Genomic DNA, 20,583 nt, shown 5'->3' on the forward strand with positions numbered 1-20,583 from the left:
AATGTTGTCAAAATGGCAATACTCCCCAAAGCATTATACAGATTCAACGCGATCCCTATGAGGATACCCATGACATTCTTCAAAGAAATGGATCAAGCAATCCTAAAATTCATATGGAACAACAGACGTCCACGGATAGCTAAAACAATTCTTGGGAAAAAGATGATGGGAGGCATCACCCTCCCCAACCTCAAACTTTACTACAAAGCAGTAACAATTAAAACAGCATGGTACTGGAACAAAGGCAGAGCCGTAGACCAATGGAACAGGGTGGAATATCCCTACACACAACCCCAAATGTATGATCATCTAATCTTTGATAAGGGAGCAAGAGATGTGAAGTGGAGCAAGGAAAGCATCTTTAACAAATGGTACTGGCACAACTGGACAACCACATGCAAAAGAATGGGCTTAGACCTTGACCTGACACTATGCACAAAAGTCAGATCAAAATGGATTAAAGCATTCAACATCAGATCACAAACCATAAGGTATATTGAAGACAAGGTCGGCAAAACCCTCCACGATATTGAAGATAAAGGTATCTTCAAAGATGACACGGAACTAAGCAATCTAGTAAAAACAGAGATCAACAAATGGGACTACATTAAACTAAAAAGCTTCTGCACCACAAAAAATACAGTGACCAGAATACAAAGACTATCCACAGAATGGGAAAGGATATTTACACAATACCCATCAGATAAGGGGTTGATATCAATGGTATATAAAGCACTGGTTGATATCTACAAGAAGAAAACATCCAACCCCATCAAAAAATGGGGCGAAGAAATGAACAGAAACTTTACCAAGGAAGAAATACGAATGGCCAAAAGGCACATGAAAAGTGCTCTACATCACTAATCATCAGAGAGATGCAGATCAAAACAACCACAAGATACCACCTCACACCACAGAGACTTGCACACATTCAAAAGAACAAAAGCAACCGCTGTTGGAGAGGATGTGGGGAGAAAGGGACCCTTCTACACTGCTGGTGGGAATGCCGACTAGTTCAGCCCTTTGGGAAAACAATATGGACGATTCTCAAAAAACTAGAGGTTGAGCTCCCATTTGACCCAGCAATACCACTGCTGGGAATATATCCCAGAGGAGCCAAAAAGTATAGTCGAAATGACATCTGCACTTATATGTTCATCGCAGCACTGTTTACAATAGCCAGAATCTGGAAAAAACCCGAGTACCCTAGAACGGATGACTGGTTGAGGAAACTTTGGTACATCTATACAATGGAATACTATGCAGCTGTTAGAAAAAAGGAGATCATGAATTTTGTATATAAGTGGATCAACATGGAAAGTTTCATGCTGAGTGAAATGAGTCAGAAAGAGAGAGACAGACATAGAAAGATTGCACTCATCTATGGTATATAGAATAACAGAGTAGGAGACTAACACCCAAGAATTGTAGAAATAAGTACCAGGAGGTTGACTCCATGGTTTGGAGGCTGGCCTCACATTCTGGGGAAAGGGCAACTCAGAGAAGGGATCACCAACTATAATGTAGTCGAAGGCCATGCGGGGGAAGGGAGTTGTTGGCTGAATGAGGGCTAGAGACTTAGCACAGTGGCCACTCAACACCTTTATTGAAAACCACAACAGCTAATTAGAGAGAGAGAACAGAAGGGAATGCCCTGCCACAGTAGCAGGGTGGGGTGGGGAGAGATGGGTTTGGGGAGGGTGGAGGGATGATGGTTTTACTGGTGGTGGAGAATTGGCACTGGTGAAGGGATGGGTTCTCAAAACTTGTATGAGGGAAACATGAGCACAAAATTGTATAAATCTGTAACTGTACCCTCACGGTGATTCACTAATTAAAAATAAAAAAAATTAAAAAAAAAGAATCTGGTAGGGTGACATCATCAAGTTTTACAAGATAACTTGCCTAGGGTCAAAGATATAGTACAGAGGATAGGGTGCATGCCTTACATGCAATTGACCTGGGTTCAATTCCTGCCACACATTATGGTCCCTTGAACCTGCCAGGAGTGACCCCTATGTAGAGAGTCAGAAATAAGCCCTGAACACAGGTTGTTACCTGTACCCCAGAGATAACTTGTCTAGAACTTGAGATTTCACAGTAGAATGCTCTTTTTCACTGTTTAATATCAACCTCTGTAGTTTCAGAAGCAGTGGGCATATACATAATAAGCTGTAATTTGAAATGGTGGTATAAATGTCCATTTTCTATTATTAAAACAGAAGTGATCAACATGCTGTTCACATGAAAATTAAAATTATATTTGGGGATTCTTAATGATAATTGGCATTCATCTATGATAATCTAGCTGAAGCAAATCCAAAATAAATTTAAATTCATCTCTTCCTAAACCAACTGACCATTTATTTCTTACTTGGGTGACATCATCCTATTTTTTCTACTACTACTGAGCCTCTAGTCTTACCATTAAAAGCATTCCTCTAGGAATATAATAAACTCACTTCTCTGCTAATAATTTTCTAATAGCTTCTCATCTGGTAGAGGAAAAGCAAGGTCTTTTCCCAAGGATAAAATGCTTTCCAATTTTATCTGTTCCACCATGTTTCTCCAAATCCCTTCTTAGTTGTTGAACATGCTCACGACCTGGTTCATGGCTCAATGAAAGTTGCATCTTTAAGCTGTTACTTGGATCACTCTTTTTCATGATTTGATTCACTGTGCCTAATTCTGAGTGGTTTTCTGGGACAATCAAACTAAATCAAACTCCCAATTATTCTTTACCTCATTAGCCTTTGTACCATATACAGGACCATAACTAAAGCCTGCCAATTTAATTTTGAATTTATTTATCTATCAGCTCCTTCAAGGTCAAACGCTTGCATTTTTGTGTTTACTTCCTACTTCCTAGAAGATACTGAATGAATATTTGTTGACTAAATCAAGAGATCTGTTTGACTGCACTTTTCTTTTTAAACTGAGATACAATTAACACATACCATATATTAGTCTCAAGGGTGCAACACTATGATTCTTATTTTTGTTATGAAATGATCACCACACTAAATCTAATTAATATCCAGTGTAGATTGTTGGAGATCCTTCTTTTGTGATGATAAGCTCTAAGATCCACTTTCAAAAAACTATACAGAATGATTAGCTATAGTCACCATGTGGTGACTATAATTACTTTATAATAGAAAACTCATATATTTTGTCTCCACTATCCACTTCAACCCTGGCTACCAATAATCTGTTTCCTCTTCTATGATTCAGGCACATTATTTATCCACTTAATTTCTGCATGTACATAAGGTCAAGCTAGTTGTCTTTGACTTATTTCATTAGCTCATGGCTTCAGTATCCATTGCAGCTATGTCAAATAGAATACTTCCACATTTTTATAACAATAGTATTTCCATCCATACACATATATGAATTAAAATAAAGTTCAAAAAGGCAAAATTATTTAGCACAACTTGTCCCCCTACCTTTTATATGATGGCTCTGTAGGAATGAGACTCCAGTGGAGTGTGGCTACTTCTGTGCTGCGACTTTTCGTTCAAGTTCTTCAGCGTTCTTCATTTTTCCTCACTGTTCATTTTGGCAAGAGGTGGAAGCATTTTGCCATAGTGTATTTCTGTAACAACATGGTGACAATGTGAGTCAGAATCCCACCAACATTATGCTCTGTTTAAAAATAAACATATACCTCATTTATTTTACATTCTCCTACATGCTTTGTATCTTTCCTTCACTGTTTTCATCATCTCAGGCGTGCAGAGCTGGGGAGCCTCAGGCTCTATTAGACTCCCCCTAGCACCGAGCTGTCATCTTTCACCATACTTTAATCATTCCACTGTGAATCCATCTCTTCATTAAATGGTGAGGTGTATGGAAGACCCTGAATTGATGAGCTCAATCCACTAATCAGTAACTGTACACGTTTAACACAGTTGATTTCAACTTAAACAAGTTGATTTCAAACAAATTTCCAAATTGTTTGAAATTTGCCACAATAACAAACACTGTGAGCACTAAACCATTGCTTGTATGGAAAATATACAACTAGATTTCTGCTAGTCTCAGGCTCCCAAATTTTCTCCAACCAACTAAAACATAAGCTAATATAGGGTTTTACATTAATTTCTATCCAAGGATATCTCATTTAATACATATTGTTGACTTCATTAATTTTCAACTCACAGTCAACACTGCTGTAGTCTATTTTGGAGGCACTTCGCAGCCTTCTTGCACTTAGGAACCTTAGACAGTTCTTCAGTACTCTCTGGTTTGGGGGCATTTTAAACAAAGATATCACGTTTCCCCAAGAAGACTTTTTAAAAAAGCATAAACATACACAAAACATGAGAAAAATTCTTCAAATTTAAAAAACTAAGAATAATGATTATTGACTAACATTTTGTCTGTATCAGGTATGCACAGTGCTGCAAGTCCCTGTTTCATGATATTTTAAAAAATTGATCATTGTGAATTACAGAGTTACAAAGTTAATAATTATTAAGTTTCAGGCATACAATGTTCCAACAACAATCTCTTCAGCAGTGTCTTACAAGTTCTTAACTTTATTTATGGTTTGGCACAGCACTGCCATTTAAATGACCAAAGAATACTATCAATCAGATAGAAAGGGACTAAATACAGATTTCATGTACTGCATCAAAGATCCAGGAATGGAAGCAGTTATTCACTATCCTAATAAAAGACAAATTATTGCCTGTTTCCTTTATCTGATATTAATCACTGCTCATTCAATTTTCAGACAAGTCCCAAGAAAATTCCCCTGAAAATAATTATACTTGAGTCCACTTTATCCATTTGGGGACAATCCAAATTGCTCCCAGAAGATGCCTCACTCCTTCTCCTTGAATAATAAGAAATACCTACTTTTATTTCATTATATGCATCAGTCAACTCTAGGTACACAATGAAGACTTTCGAAGACTATCATTTTCTGTAAGGTGCTAGAAATTTATGACAATGGAGCACTACACATTAAATACAGCGTAAGATGTTTAAAGATTGAAAGATGTTTAAAGCTGCTTTCAGGATATAAATTTATGGTTAATAGCTGTTCTAAAGACTTTCCAATTAACTTTACTTCTTACTATTTTAATCAGGTTAAGTTAACCTTATTTTATTTGTAGCTCATGGGAAGTAATTTGCTACTAAAATCATCTCAAAAGCAAGCCTTATGTTTTAAACTATCACTGCTTAAGATATGTAGGACTTCCTAAAAAGCAGTAGCAGTATCTTATGTAGAAAACAAGAAATTCATAAAGATTATCAAAGCTCACTTTCTGTGTGCTTTTAATTTAGTTCAAAATCAGCCACAATATAGCATATATCAATCTCTTTTAAACTGTTGTAATATTCTTTTTGTATATTCTAGACTATTAAAAGTTACATTTTCAGAAAATACAATCTAGCTATACCTTATGCATAATAAATTGGGTAACACTGAGAAACATAATTCAGTATATTTTACAAAAGAATACCTCGATCAGAAAAATAAGACTGATTAGAGGCAACTTATTTTATACTTTAAAATTCTATTTCATGTAAGCTGGAACAAAGATATACTATAAACTCTTTCAGTGCAAACAACTTTATTCTCTCCACATTTTTCTACTTTCTTCATATTCAACGTGGAAACACTTATCTTTGTAAATAAGAAGGTTTAGTAAGAGATCCATAAGACACAAGATGGATTGGACTTCATCAATTCTGAAATCTTAAAAAGTTTATTACATTATTTACCCATTGATCCACTTTCCCATCTCCCCAGAGATATGAATTTGTGAAGGATAGGCTTGATATATAGTCAATATTATTATTTAAAAAAATTATTTTCTCTCTCAAAGAAAAATAAACTGTTATCTTAGCTTACTAATACTGAATTCTGGTCAAATAAATTCCAAAAGATAATAGAATCATGAAAAAGACAAATCTATTAGGTCAAGGTCTTTGACAATTTTCAGGAACTAGGGTGAAAGGGCAAAAAGGGGGTGTATAGAAAAATCTATTAAAATTTAGTTTTTAAGTTACTCTAAAAATGATAATCTCTGAAATTAATAATTTTTCTTGAAAATATATTTATTAATTTTATAGTAGTTGAGTATAATTATGATATAGATCACTATATACTTTAAACACACACAAGAGTTTCACTACCAAATCTGACTGTCAAAGTCGAGAAAAAATAGGAATACAAAGACAGCTTAAAATATGCCTTCTTGGGACTGGAGCGATAGCACAGTGGTAGGCGTTTGCCTTGCACGCAACCCAGGTTCGATTCCCAGCATCCCATATGGTCCCATGAGCACTGCCAGGAGTAATTCCTGAATGCATGAGGCGTGAGTAACCCCTGTGCACGGCCGGGTGTGACCCAAAAAACAAACAAACAAAAATTATATGCCTTCTATAGGCCTTCTCTGCTGGGCCGCTGCAGACGGGGCAGGTACCGTCCCACCGCCTGCCCGCTAAGAGCTCCAGCAGTCGCCATTTTCTACAAGCCAGCAAGAAGCATCAGCTCCCACATAATCATGATCCAGGCACACACACAGAGGAAGCTCGGACCTGAGCAACCTGCGGCAGCAATTTCTTCAGACCCTAATTATTAAAATCTTAGAATTCCTAAAGAGAGAGCGGCCGCATGATATTATATTATATCCATAACAAACAATACCAAAAAAATATGGCTTCTGTGAGGAGTTGAAATCACACTTATTTGCTGCTACTCATCTTCCTCTCTGTGATCCTGATCTCTCTATATGTAATAAAATACTTATATTTGGAGCTTAACCTCTCATCCTCTTTCTTCGACACTTTAGTAGGAACCATTTTCCATGATGAAAAAAAAAACACTAAAGGTGAAAAACACAATAAAAACACAAAAATAAATTTGCAGTATAAAATCTAATCTTAAAAGAACAGGTTTTCTTATATTTAAAATGTGCCGACTATGGCATATGGGATTGCATTTTGGCAGTAGTTAATTATACACTGTTGATATCCCTGAACTCACTTAGGAAAACTTCAGAAACCAACATAACCATTCACTGTATTTGAATTTCCCCAAATGTGGGTTGAGGGCTATTTGGTTTTCTGTTCAGATATAATTTTAAAACTAATCTTCAAAAAACAATTTCACTCTTTCTGAAGGAAAATACCCTGCTTGAATGTCTAGCCTCAATCTATTAAACATTTCCCATGAGCCAATGAATAAATTGAGCTTTTCAGGACTGTGAACTATATGTAATAGTTTCATGTTGATGCACTTTTCCTCTGGAAAAATAGTTAATAAAGATCTAGCCTCTTATTTCAGGGGAAACTGCTCTTTATTTTGAAAAAGCAAACAAATTTGAAACTACTGGTATTCTCTTTAGTACAAAATTCACCTAATGTTTACCTATTAAACACCCAGCTTCTACATCTTTAGTGCATATTTTGAATCTCATTGACTTAGCTATTCTATATCTGGCTTATTCATCGTGAATTTAAGGTATGATGGAAGGGGAAGTGATGTCACACTTGGACAAATTTCAGCCAACTAAATGAGATGACTTCTGTATAAGAACTTTAGATACTCTGATGAAGCCTTGTGGAGCACTGAAGTTAGAAAAGTTATTTTACTTCCTAAGTGTCTGAGTTATATGGAATTGGCTTAAATTTAATTTGAGATGTAAACAGCAAAAGATAACAGCTTAAAACCTGATAATTGAGTTTCTGGAATAGGAGGATTCTCTCATCTCCATTTCATAAATTCTGCACCTGTCTAAGCTGATTCTGTTGAGTTTAGATTTTGACAGACAGAATCCAAAGTAATACATGAAGAAATGGTACAGTGAAAGGTGGATAGAAACAAAGAAGGGGTCTAAGGGTTCTTAAAACCATGCTTCTCTCTTATAAAGAAGTTCTTAACTGGGCTTTTTTAAGTTCAAGTACTTGGGCACATTTAGATCATAATTCATGGTTTCATGGGTTGAATTTTGAAGAAAAAGAAAATGCATCTCTATTTCTATTATTTTTTAGGAACACTCCAAGACTCTGAGATCTAGATAGCACAAATTTTTGCATCCCATTATAATTACTGAAGACTCCTTGAAAAATAATTTGCACTCATTACTACTTTGACTACTGACAGCTAAGAGACTTCCAATTAGATCTTATATATGTATACATATTTTGTGTACTCTGGTTTACAAACTGTTATTTGTAGGATTTAAAAACATATATATTATCATAGAACAAATGTATTTTATTGACTGTTTTGATAACTATGCCAACAAAATTATAAGGCTTTTTTTACAACTCTATGTATACTTTTATTTTATGCATTTTAATACATATTGCAATTTTTGTAACCCTGTTGTGCCACTCCTAGATATAACTCCAAAGGAATAAAATCAGGTGCTCAAATTTGGAATAGGACTGTACATAACAGCATTATTCATAATAGCCAAAAGGTAGAAACAATCCAAGAATAGATAAATGCAATACATTCATGCAACAAAATATTTGTCAAATATAAAAGATAAATAAGCACTGGTACATACTAAGATGTAGATGAACAACAAAACAACAAAAACATTAGGCTAAGTAAAAGATTCAACAAAATACAATGATTCTACGTAAATTAAATATCTAGAGTGGGCAAACCCGGGAGGGGATGAGGTAAAAATGCAACTGAAATCAGGCATGTGAGGTCTTATTTTGCACTGATGGAAAGATTTCAGAACTAGGTAGAGGTAGTTGTTACACAACTTAACGAGTATACAAAATGCCAAAGAATTGCTAATTTTTAAACGGTTAATTTTTTGTCATAGGAACTTCATCTCAATAAATAAGCAAAACAAAATACTGTGTTAGAAATTGGTTCCTGGGGGACATAAACGCAGCTCAAGTGGTAGAGCACATGCCAAGCATATTTGCGGACCCGAATTCAGTCCCTGGCAGGCAGTACGAGCTCCTCAAGCACCACCATCTGTGGTTTTTGTGGCCCTGAGCATTGCTGAGACTGAACTATAGGGTCCATAAGGTCCACTTGCCAGGTTGGGTGTGGCAGAGAATAGTCCCTGCACCAATCACACGGCATCACTGGGTGTGGTCTCCATAAAAATAAAAACAAAAATGGATCATGGACTTAGAAAGGATAAAACATTTAATGTATGTTTTTTTCTGTGACACATTTTTCTCCTCTTCTTTTGACCCAATTGAAGATAATAGACATATTCAAACTTTTCCAATTTTCCCTATCTTGTCATAGTTTCATGTTGCCTGAGGCTTGAGATAAAATTTCAGAGGAAGCAGGAATGAATGAGAGAGGCAGCAACTACTGATCTTGCTTTTGAAATAATTCATATTTGCCAATACATACCTAACACACGCTTAGAGAAACATTCCTTGTAAGAGAGACTAACTAGAGACCACCAAGTGAAGCTGGTACTTGGCTATCACAGTAAATTATACATTTTCTGGAATGAAATTGACTAACTTTACTTTTTCAGCAGTCCACTTTTTCTGTGCTACTAATTGCCCAGTATATCAGGGGAAATACTTATGGATTACCTTCATGATAGGTGTAAAGCTTCTAGTGCTTTCTACCAATTCCATTCTGTACTTTTTTCATTTAAGAACTATACATGAACAGTCAACATTAGCAAATGCTAAAAAGGAAAATACGTCCGGAATGAGAGGGAAAGAAAGTTACCAGAAAAAAACAACTAAATAAAGAGACTCCTAAGAGTTGATACTTGAGGAAAAATCAATATAAAATAACTGAGTTTTATAGATCTGAGGTCAACAGTATTTTCAGACTGTGGATGCAAATGTTCTGAGGTCAAAGGTTGCACTGTAGCACTATTGGCCCATTTTTTATCGATTTTCTCAAGCGGGCACCAGTAATGTCTCCATTGTGAGACTTGTTGTTACTGTTTTTGACATATTGAATATGACATATCGAATTTCCAGGCTCTCTGATAGGGACGGAGGAATCAAACTTGGGTTGGCCGCATGCAAGGTAAATGCCCTACCCACTGTGCTATCACTTCAAGCCGAGGTCAAGGGGGGTCAAGGGTTAGGAGATAAATTAGGAAAGGGAACACTACTAGGACAATGAGGGAGAAGAAAGTGCCAGCCCCAGAGGCAGACTCGGGGTAGAAGGGAGATTGGGGACATTGGTGGAAGCTAGTGGGCGCTGGTAAAGTGATTGGTGTTGGAAAAGTTTGCACTTAAAACTCAATCATAAATATCTTTGCATCTTTGTAATTCATGTTGATTAAAGGGAGGAAAGAAAGGTATCCTTCCTCTAGGCCCCCTACCCTACCCCCGCCAAAAAGCCAGAATGATCATGGACACCGAGAAGACCTAAGCATTGCTGGGTGTGACCTAAAAAAATAAAATAGCAAAATATGCAAAAAAAAATGTTCATGGAACCACAGTGTTTGCTTGCAGATGGGGATGGAATTAATGAAGAAAGAACAGGGGGAGAAAATCAGTCAATGATCAGAATTTGGATCACCTTATGGTGAAAATTGTGGATCTTATTGTAAGTCTAATGGGGATTTTGAATATGTGACATAATAAAAATTGATAATTTGCTAATTAATTTTTATTGGGGGGGACACCCTCAAGTTTTGCTCCAAAGGTCCAGGAACCACCCTGGTAATACTTGGTCAACCATAGGCTGGAACCGAAGGGCCGTACCCGGTAATGCTTGGAACCTTCAGGAAAACACCTGGTTATGATTGGGGAGGCTATTTGGTGCCAGAGATTGAGTGTGGGTTGGGAGCTAGTAGAATAGTGCCCTAACCCCTGGAGTACTTCCCCAACCTCTAACTTACACTTTGAAACCCTTCCTTGTTCTGATGGAAACCTTGCAGGAGGAGAAGACCAAAAACAGAATTATTAGTTCAGAGGCAATGAGGTAATACAAAGGTCATAGAAATGAGAAAGAAGCTAGAATTGTTAGACTCTAGACATATTTTGAAAGTACTCATTGGTTGGTTGGGTACAGTATAAGAAAAAGGGATGACCTAGCTGCAGACAGGACAGACGTACTACAGGCAGCAAGAAAGAAGCAGATTTAAATGTTTCCTGCATCTACTCTGGCTTCTACAGCAAAACATGGAATGGCTTATAGACGGAAATTTCTCAGAGTTCCATTCTGAGTTTGAGATCAGAGTGCCAGTATGCTCAAGGGAGAGTTTTCTTCTGAAATGTATTCAAAGAGAGAGAAAAGGAACTCTGTGCTATTTGTCCTATAATTCCAAACATGAAGGATTTACCCTCGGACTTAAATACCTTTGTGCTCGCCAGCCCCCCAACTTCTTACAAATACCATCATCTTTAGAGCTCATAAATTCAAGACATAATTTTGGGGGAGACACAAATATACAGATCATAGATCATGAGTTGATCAGTAAACTCTAATCCAAATTCATTATCTTTTTATCAAATCTAGGCTTTAACCTAAGAAATATTTCAAGTTAGGCCTTTATTCACGGTTTGCCTATGTAACTATTTGGCCAATGTTACATTGTTAGCTCCTCTATATTTTAAAGTGCTAGTGTGTTTCCAAGCCGGAGCTATAGCACAGTGGGTAGGGCGTTTGCCTTGCACTCTGCCGACCCAAGTTTGATTCTTCCATCCCTCTCAGAGAGCCTGGCAAGCTACCGAGAGTATCCCACCCGCATGACAGAGCCTGGCAAGCTACCCATGGCATATTTAATATGCCAAAAACAATAACAACAAGTCTCACAACATAGACATTGCTGGTGCCCGCTTGAGCAAATCGATGAACAACTGGGTGACAGTGCTACAGTGTATTTATATTTTTTCTGGAACATATGCATTATCATGGAAACATGTGCTGACTACCTATGCAGAATGAGACGTTTCTACAGTATGGCCTCATCAGCCCTAAACATCTCCTAGATAACACATTAGCCACCTGGCGAATATATGCAAGACCAACCAAATCATGAGAGTCACCTACTTGACCTGCTGTTAACTGAAGATGTATGTGCAGCTTCAACCCAGATCAGCTAGATCTTGCAAGGCTGAAAGCTAATACATGTATAAATAATAGCGTGACTGGCTATTATATAGCATCTGTGGGATTAGATACCTGACTCAGGATATTTCCTCTTTTCCAAATATGAAGGAAGGATGTAGGGGCTCCTCATGCTCACCACACTAGAATTTATGTGCAACAGAATCCTATTCTTACATCCTGGGATACTTGTGGCAAATAGAAGTAATAGAAAGAATAGGAAGCAATAGCAGCAAAAACTGAGAATTAAATGAATGAACCACAAGACTAGGGCTCGGGTTTCTTGGATCTGTCTCTTGAACAGGTGCAACCTGGATAACTGGGAAAAAAATAGGTTTTCAATTTATAATTTAGGGGCCTCCATTCAATTATTTGATACCAGAATATTATATTTTAAATAATTGTCATCTTTGTCAACAGCTTTGTTCAAGTGCGAAATTTTAGAGCATTTTAGGGTTTCTCTGATTTGGCAACACTCAGCTCCTGGTTCATCATCAGTATCCTAATTAATTTATCTATTAAAACTTGTCTGCACAAAAAGAGAGATAAATGAATCATGAAAATAACAAAGTTAAAGATTTGTGGACTTCAAGGCACTGAGGTGAACTACAGTAATTTGTTTATACTGCCATATGTTTTTTAAAATTGTGTAAGTTATTTTAGCAGCAACTGATTAGACAGCTGTCTTTTTTTTTCTTTTTGCATTCCAACTTCCTACATCACACTTCTAAGTGCTGCGTGGAGTTGGGATGGCTATAGTTATTTTGGAGTTCTAACTAAAGGGTTCTGTTATTGAGGATGTGTTCAGCTTATAATTAGTTTGCTATATTTATGTATTTCTGTACTCAATTTCCATTATAATTTAATCTCTGCTAGTCTTCCCAATGTAGAAAAAGCTTTCAGGAATTCTCTTGCACTTCCTAATACTGAGTGACCCATGGCCATGGTGCATAAATGCAGGATGTTAGGACATACTGCAATTAAGTTCACATACTTCACATACATCTCCACATATATGTATGTGAAGGATGTGTGTGAAGGAGAAAGGTTGCCTTTTCTTCAGCTCTTAAACCTTGCAATTGGTTTTGCTAAAATATATTTGTATATTTTCAAAGAGAAACAAAGAAAAGTTTATGAGGTTTGGGTATTCGTCAAATTGCAATAAGGAAAGTTATTCTAACGATGTCATTAAATTTAAAAAGTCAACTAAAATGTACATGTGACACATGATTGCAGTTCAATCAACTTAGCAATGTTACAGTCAAGAAGTAACAACCTCAGAAGCCCTGTCTTTCCCTGCAATGGCTACACACAGCAATTTCACTTCTGACATTCATCTTAAGCTGGGTGGTGTGTTTCAACAAATTGAAATCCTGATAAGGGCAAATGATTCTAAGTAAAATTGATGTTAACCCAAAGCATGATAAAATGGACCACTGAAGTTATTTTAAGCAGAGGAAAATATAATTCAAACTTTGATTATATGGCTGAAAGGTGAAGACACAAGGATATTTATCAAGTACTTAGAGTATTAGTTCCTAAAACTGAGTGATCAGATATATATGTGCTAGAAACAAACAAAATGTGTCTTGGGATACGTTTAATTTTAGTAGAATAGTGAAAGTAAGTGATGGGCTTGGAATGTTTGGCCTTGTGATATAACCATTTACAGTTTTCTTGATTTAAGGAAAATAAATCTAGTGTGGTTACTAAAGAAAAGTTGTCTGAACTTTTGAAGAATTTTACCAGCTTTATGACTTGAATACAGTAAATACAAAATACATGTATACTATTTGTAATTAACTGTGAATGATGGGCTAAAGAGATAGCACCACAGGTAGGATGTGGACGGGCCTTGCGCGTGGATGAGCCAGGTTCGATTCTTTTGTTCCTCTTGGAGAGTCTAGCAAGATACTGAGAGTATCTCGCCCGCATGGCAGAGCCTGACAAGCTACCCATGGTGTATTCGATATGCCAAAACCAGTAACAACAAGTCTCACAATGGAGACTTTACTGGTGCCCACTGGAGCAAATCGATGAGCAACAGGATGACAGTGACAGCGACAGTGATTCATATTTCAACTCCTTGCTAGTAAGCATTTTTCTAAAAATAAAAAATATACAATCTTACAATGGCAAAGCTGTGGTAAAATATTATCAAAAAATTTTCTTTATGGTAAACTTTTAACACAGGGAAAACTCTCACTATTTAACCAAATTGATATTTACAACTTTTAAGGGATTCATGATTTGGCTATTTTTGTTATTGATGACATTAATTTTAATGGTTTGATTGATATGGTTTCTGCCATGGAGTAAAATGTACCATTTCCCCTTTAAGTAACTAGTAAATATCTTGGGGGTAATACTTTGAGAATATGCAAATATTTTACCCTGTTCTCCACAAAGTTAAGCTCAGTAATTTTAGCATATGTCAGAGGATTGTGTCAGCAGCAATTATAATTGATATTTGTCTAAAGGCAGTTACCTATTTCTCTAATTTTCAATAGAATTTAGTTAGCTCCATTTATTAATTGAACTCCTCCACAAAGGAATACTGGTTTTTCATCTTATTCAGTTATGTGTTGAATTATTTGTATCAATATATATCAAAAGATACATATTTTATCTTCCAGGATATAATCTCAAATTCTCAAAAAACATTTGGTTCCTCAAAATGTCACAGATTTGGCCTTTATACTTATCTACTCACTTGAAATACTTGTGTTCCTTTTGCGATATTACCTTACTTTTTGACAGCATAAATATTCTGGGAAATTCTCATATCTTACTCATTCCAGCCACTGAATCCACATGTCAATAGTTTTGCAATTTTTGCTAATATAAGATTATTTAGAAACAGAATATTAAGGAATCAAAGAGTAGCAGTTAAGGTTCTTGCCTTGCCCATGGCTGACCTGGGTCTAATCTCTGGCACCCTAGATGATCCCCTTAGCTCACTAGGACTGATCCCTGAGTACAGAGTCAGGACTAAGCACTAAGTATAGCCAGGTGTGGCCAAAGGAAAAAGAACATTGGAAATTAAGGAGTATTAGAAATAGATTGCTAGCAAAGTTTAGGATATTTTGCATAAACTTTCTAAATATGAAAGTCCTTTATGAAAAGCTAGGATATGTGATAACACTGACCATCAACCTAGGCAATATGACTCCTGTGAATAAAGTTTCTGACAAATGGGCTCAATATAGGCTGCCAAAGCATCAGAACTTTGATTTTTAAGAAGTATCAGATGAAACAATGATGTATACGAAGAAACATTTATTGGTAAGATTAAGGAAACCTCATTAGAATGGGTGGGAAAGTTGGCATGGACTCATTTTGCCCTGTGCCAATTTATTACTTCTTGCCTAGAAAATCAATGTAATTGCTGGAGTTTCAGCAATCCTCTTAGACCACAAGGGGAGAATAAAAGTGATATAATCACCCTTACTGTAGATCAAAGACAGAGAAACCCTGTGGTAGGGTTATTGTGGAATAATTTTTCCTGCATCCTTATATCCATGATTATTCTACCTCTTTCATCAAAATATAAAGTCTAGGCTGGAACAACAGTACAGGTTAGGCACTTGCCTTGCTTTAGCCTACCCAGGTTCAATCACTAATCTGACATATGATATTCTGAGTTCCATTAGGATTAACCCCTGAACACAGTTGGGTGTGTCCAGAGCCATACATATAAACAGAACATGATCTGTTTCCCACAGAACAGATTTGTTCTGTTAATCTGAACTTGTTTATGAATTGCGCTTGTCAAGAGTATAGGGTAAAAATTGTACGGCATCAGCCTGAACCTGGATCTCAACTTTCTCTCTTGGAAACCTTTCACTGATATGTGAAATAAGTCATGTCAGAGAATTATAAGAGATCATGTGGAGTGGAACTCATTTATCTTAACTGAGAACAACCTAAACCACCTACAGACAAGCCCCCAACATGTGAGTGAACCTAATTTTAGTCAGCAGAATTATCTGCCTAATCCAAGATGCAGACACACACCAGTAAGGACCAGACAATTCTCCCTTATAATCTTCAGTCTTATCAGTAATAGCACATTCTTCATATATTTTGGACACTGCTAAGTACCAAGATTAGTAGCTTGGTACTAAACTCATGTCTCTAGTGACCATGGCATTACTACTGTATCCGTAGACTTCTTGCCTAAAGCCATCTTTATTTTTAATTTACTTTTATCTTTATAAAGTTGTTCACAATAATTTATTACATTCAATATTCCAGCACCAATCCCACCACCATTACACCTTCCCATCCCCATTATTTCAAATTTTTCCAACCACCTTCCAAGCCAGCCCCAATACCAGCCCTAATTAATTTATTTTGTATTGCTTATTATGAATAATTCTTTAAAAATGGTCAAAAAAGTTATCCTTAGAAGAAAGTGTGTGAATATTGTTGTATCTCACCCTGGAGCCATTGAGTCCTTATATAAGAGATAACTGACATGCTGTTACAGGTTGAGTCTTGTGTGCTAATATTTTTTTAATCAAGATTGGTTGTCTTCAAACAATCATAGAGGGAAATATATATGTATATATTTACAGATATATATATATATATATATATATATACGTGAAATTTCACAAGGCTCAACCTTTAACAACATGTTAGTGATATGTTATTAGAAGGTCCTAACAGGCCCTGCCAAAATAGAACAATCTTCACACTCTTTCCTCTATGGATACCTTTTTGTAGATTTTTAGCTATTTTTTATAACAAACAATAGAAATATATTATTTTGGTTTGCTTTGAAACAGGGATTGGGGCTTGGGATGGAAGCATCCCAAATATAGTGGTGGGAAAGTGTAGTGGTAGTGGGATTGGTGTTTGAATTTTAAATGTAGTCAAATATTGTGAACTACCTTATAAAATTAAAACATTAAAAAAAAAGATTGGTTACCTTCTACTTTGCACCCTATCCAATGTGTGCTACTCCAAACACTAGTGATATAGAGTATGAGAAGTAGTGTGGCCTGAATGTGGCCAGGCGCTCCAGGAACTCTAAAATTTTAAATAAGCTGATACAGCTGGAGTTAAAATTTTAACTGGATACACCTTCTCCAGATGGAATCCTGGCGACCATGAGATTCCACTAGCATGGCTCCAGTATGTGGGTATCAGGACTATTCCTCTGAACTGCACGGTGGCACTGGAACTGACCCCCAGTTCACCCCTGAAGCCAGAAGTCACGCCCTCAACCTGCCCCCCGGTGCCATCTTACCACACATGGCAGTCAAGGGTCCCAGCAGGCACCACAACACTAGAGAATTCTCTGGCTCCATGCTGAGCCGATTATCACCGGGTCACCCCAGATGGAGCAGGTACAGTCTCCCCGCCTTCTCCAGATGGAATCCTGGTGACCATGAGCTTTTACAAGCATGGCTCTGGTATATGGTTATCAGGTCTATTTCTCATTAAGCGGCTGTACAACCTTTCCTGATATACAAAGTGAGCAATGGAAAATAAATGATCTAGCGTTTGCCCCTGGGAGGCAGGCATGAATTGTGGTGGGAGTGTCTGAGCAAAATATAATGTCCAAAACTAGAGAGGAGTATCTGAGCAATTGTCTGCCATAGAGGCAGGGTAAGGACTGGGATGAAAGGGGCTGGGGGTGTGCGGATAATGGGGCTATTGGTGGCGGAAAGTTAGCACTGGTGGAGGGATGGGTGATCGATCATTGTATGGCTGAACATCAAACATAAAAGCTTCGCAACTATATCTCACGGTGGCTCAATAAAAATTTTTAAAAAATTAACTCGATGGTGACTTTGGGGTCCGGAGGCATCTCTGCAGTTTATTAATTTCTTCCAAGACTTATTTGTGAGTCTCTGGATCATGGCAGGTTAATGAGCTTATATGGTGCCAGAAGCAATTTGTGGGTGTGACTGTTAGGGTCCTGGAAGAAGAGCAGATGGGGGAGGTCGCCCACTTCTGACTCCGTGAAAGCCTGGAGATTTTGGTCACAAAACCCGCTTGCCCAAGTTTTCTAAAGTTATCTTAAAAAAAAAGAGGATCTTTCCAAGCCACAAGTTATTTTCAATCTCTTTTACTTGGTACCAAATATAATCCCTAGGTTATATATGAAGGGCATATGCTGTCCACTTTTTATAATCCCCATGCATCTGTGTCACCATCATTGCACCTATGGCACTGGAATGCATGACCTCTACTCTACAGCCATATTTCTGAAAAGGAAAAAATGATTTCCTGGATTTGTTTAAATAAGTCTAGTAGAATATAATGATATAGTTTGCAATGTAGAGTCAGACTAACCAGACCACTTAAGCTGGAGAATTGAGGCTTAGGAGAACAGTATAAATGCCTACCAGTGAAGAACAAAATAACTCGAATTACTTAATTTTTTGAGAGCACTAAGCTTACTAGGTTTATACTAACATTTGCCAAGTGCTGCTGAAATTTTGATAAAATATCTTTAGAAAGAGAAAATTTCCCTTCGAAAAGAGCAGTATATGTCTAATTTTAGGCATTATTAGAAAAAATGTGAAAATCTATGTTTCTACTACTTTTACATATGTATGCATGCATACATACATATATATTGAGAAATTTATAGGGAAAACTTGAAGTTTCAAATAAATGCTAAACCCAGTTTCTAAAAAGACATAAAATGTGAAAAGATTAGCTATATGTATAATAGATTAAAAATATGTTGAACATTTAAATACACTAGTGAGAATCATCAAAAGAACAAATATAAGTTTATAATAGCAATGTGATCTTTATAATAAAAGGTAGTACACCTCAAACTGATATTTTTATGTCTACTATTTTAAAACTAACAGCCACTTTTGTGAATAAAATTAACACAAAAATAAGATACTTACTTTATACCTGGTTCTTTACAGATTTCTAGAGGAGTGCCAGGATTGAACCCAGGTCAACTGCATGCAAGGAAGTACCCTGCTCCCTACACTATCTCTCTGGCCCCCAAACTTCTATTTTTAAGTAATACTTCATTACATAAGAAATTCAAGAATGTCAAGCCCATGCTATGAATTGAGGCATTTTTATTTCATTTTACATAATAAACCTTTAACAAAAGGTTAAAGATATGTGAATGTGTGAGGATATATTATGTTCTGGAGATACTTCGTGAAAGGTAAAACTCTTACCAAAAATATGAAGATGATGTGGATATACTCTACTATAGCATCCACTCCCATGGAATGATCACACACACAAACACACACGCACGCACACACATGCATACATACACACTAAATTAGATACCATCAACCATTATTATTCAATTTAAGTAACTATCTCATTATGCTTTTTATTGGTCAGTTCAAATCCTCATCAGTTGGTTATTAGAGCTAAACTTTGATCTACTGTACTGGAACTCAGGCTTATCCAGGAAAATACTGGAATCTATGTATGGTTAGGACTTCAGGCCCCAGGTGTACCCATCTGGGAGGAGAGTCCGAAATAGGATAGGTGTCAAGGTTGAAGCCACGTACAGAGGTGAAGCAGGGACTGTAATTGGTGTTCCCTCTTTGCAACCCCCACTCCCTTCTCTTATGGTTTTATTTTTTCTACTTTCTCTCTTCTTTAAATTCACACTTATTTATCAATGGGCTGGAGCGATAGCAAAGTAGGTAGGGCATTTGTCTTGCATGCTGGCTGGCCCAGGTTCGATTCCTCTGCCCCTCTCAGAGAGCCCGGCAAGCTACCGACAGTATCTCACCTGCACAGCAGAGCCTGGCAAGCTACCCGTGGGGTATTTGATATGCCCAAAACAGTAACAATAAGTCACAATGGAGACGTTACTGGTACCCACTTGAGCAAATAGATGAACAACGGGATGACAGTGACATATTATTTATCTTTAGCTGGATCAGTTCCCTTCACTTTCCTCCTCTATCTTTTAAATAAATGCTCAATTTCAATGATTTTGTGCTCTCCATAAAATTATCTTAGGGGAGCAGAGCATGAAAATTAGGGGCAAAGGGGCAGTTCTGCATGTCTGTTCCCCAGCTCTCCTGAAGCTTCATCAGTAGGGAGCATTTCAAAAAACAGACCCCAAATTCAGAACAGGCAAGATTTGTATACAATACAAGGCAAGAAACAGCTCAGCAAGGTCTTGTAGACACCGATATTATGGCAGAAACCTTGGCAAAATCTAATTCTGTTGTGTCTTCACTAGTATGGAAGCACTGGGGGTTTTGTACACTAACAATTTTTTTTTTTTGTAGATCTATTCCCTTTAGTGTCTGATTGAAAAAATGTGAATCACAAATGTCAGTCATACATGCAATAAATTTCTTCCTAATAGTGGTATTAAATAGATGAAAAGAAACAGACAAAATTGAATCATACATTTCACTTAAACTAATGTCACCAAAATGTCATTTCAACATGCATCAATAAAATATTTCAGTTTAGTTTTTCTTTCTTTTTTGCATTTTAGGTCACACCTGGCTATACACAGGGGTTACTCCTGGTCATGCACTCAGGAATTACTCCTTGCAGTGTTCAGGGTCCATATGGGA

General features: G+C 36.8%; 1 protein-coding gene across 1 annotated transcript in view; it reads right to left on the bottom strand.

Annotated features, from left to right (window-relative positions):
- The window catches only part of PAK5 (p21 (RAC1) activated kinase 5), a 334,226-nt gene that overhangs the window by 196,195 nt on the left and 117,448 nt on the right, over nt 1–20,583 (bottom strand). The window contains exon 2 of the mRNA XM_004610926.2: nt 3,450–3,598. The gene's annotated coding sequence lies outside the window, so the exon portion shown is untranslated. The remainder of the gene's footprint in view (nt 1–3,449; nt 3,599–20,583) is intronic.

Source organism: Sorex araneus, chromosome 3, assembly GCF_027595985.1.
Source record: "Sorex araneus isolate mSorAra2 chromosome 3, mSorAra2.pri, whole genome shotgun sequence".
Lineage (NCBI taxonomy): Eukaryota > Metazoa > Chordata > Mammalia > Eulipotyphla > Soricidae > Sorex > Sorex araneus.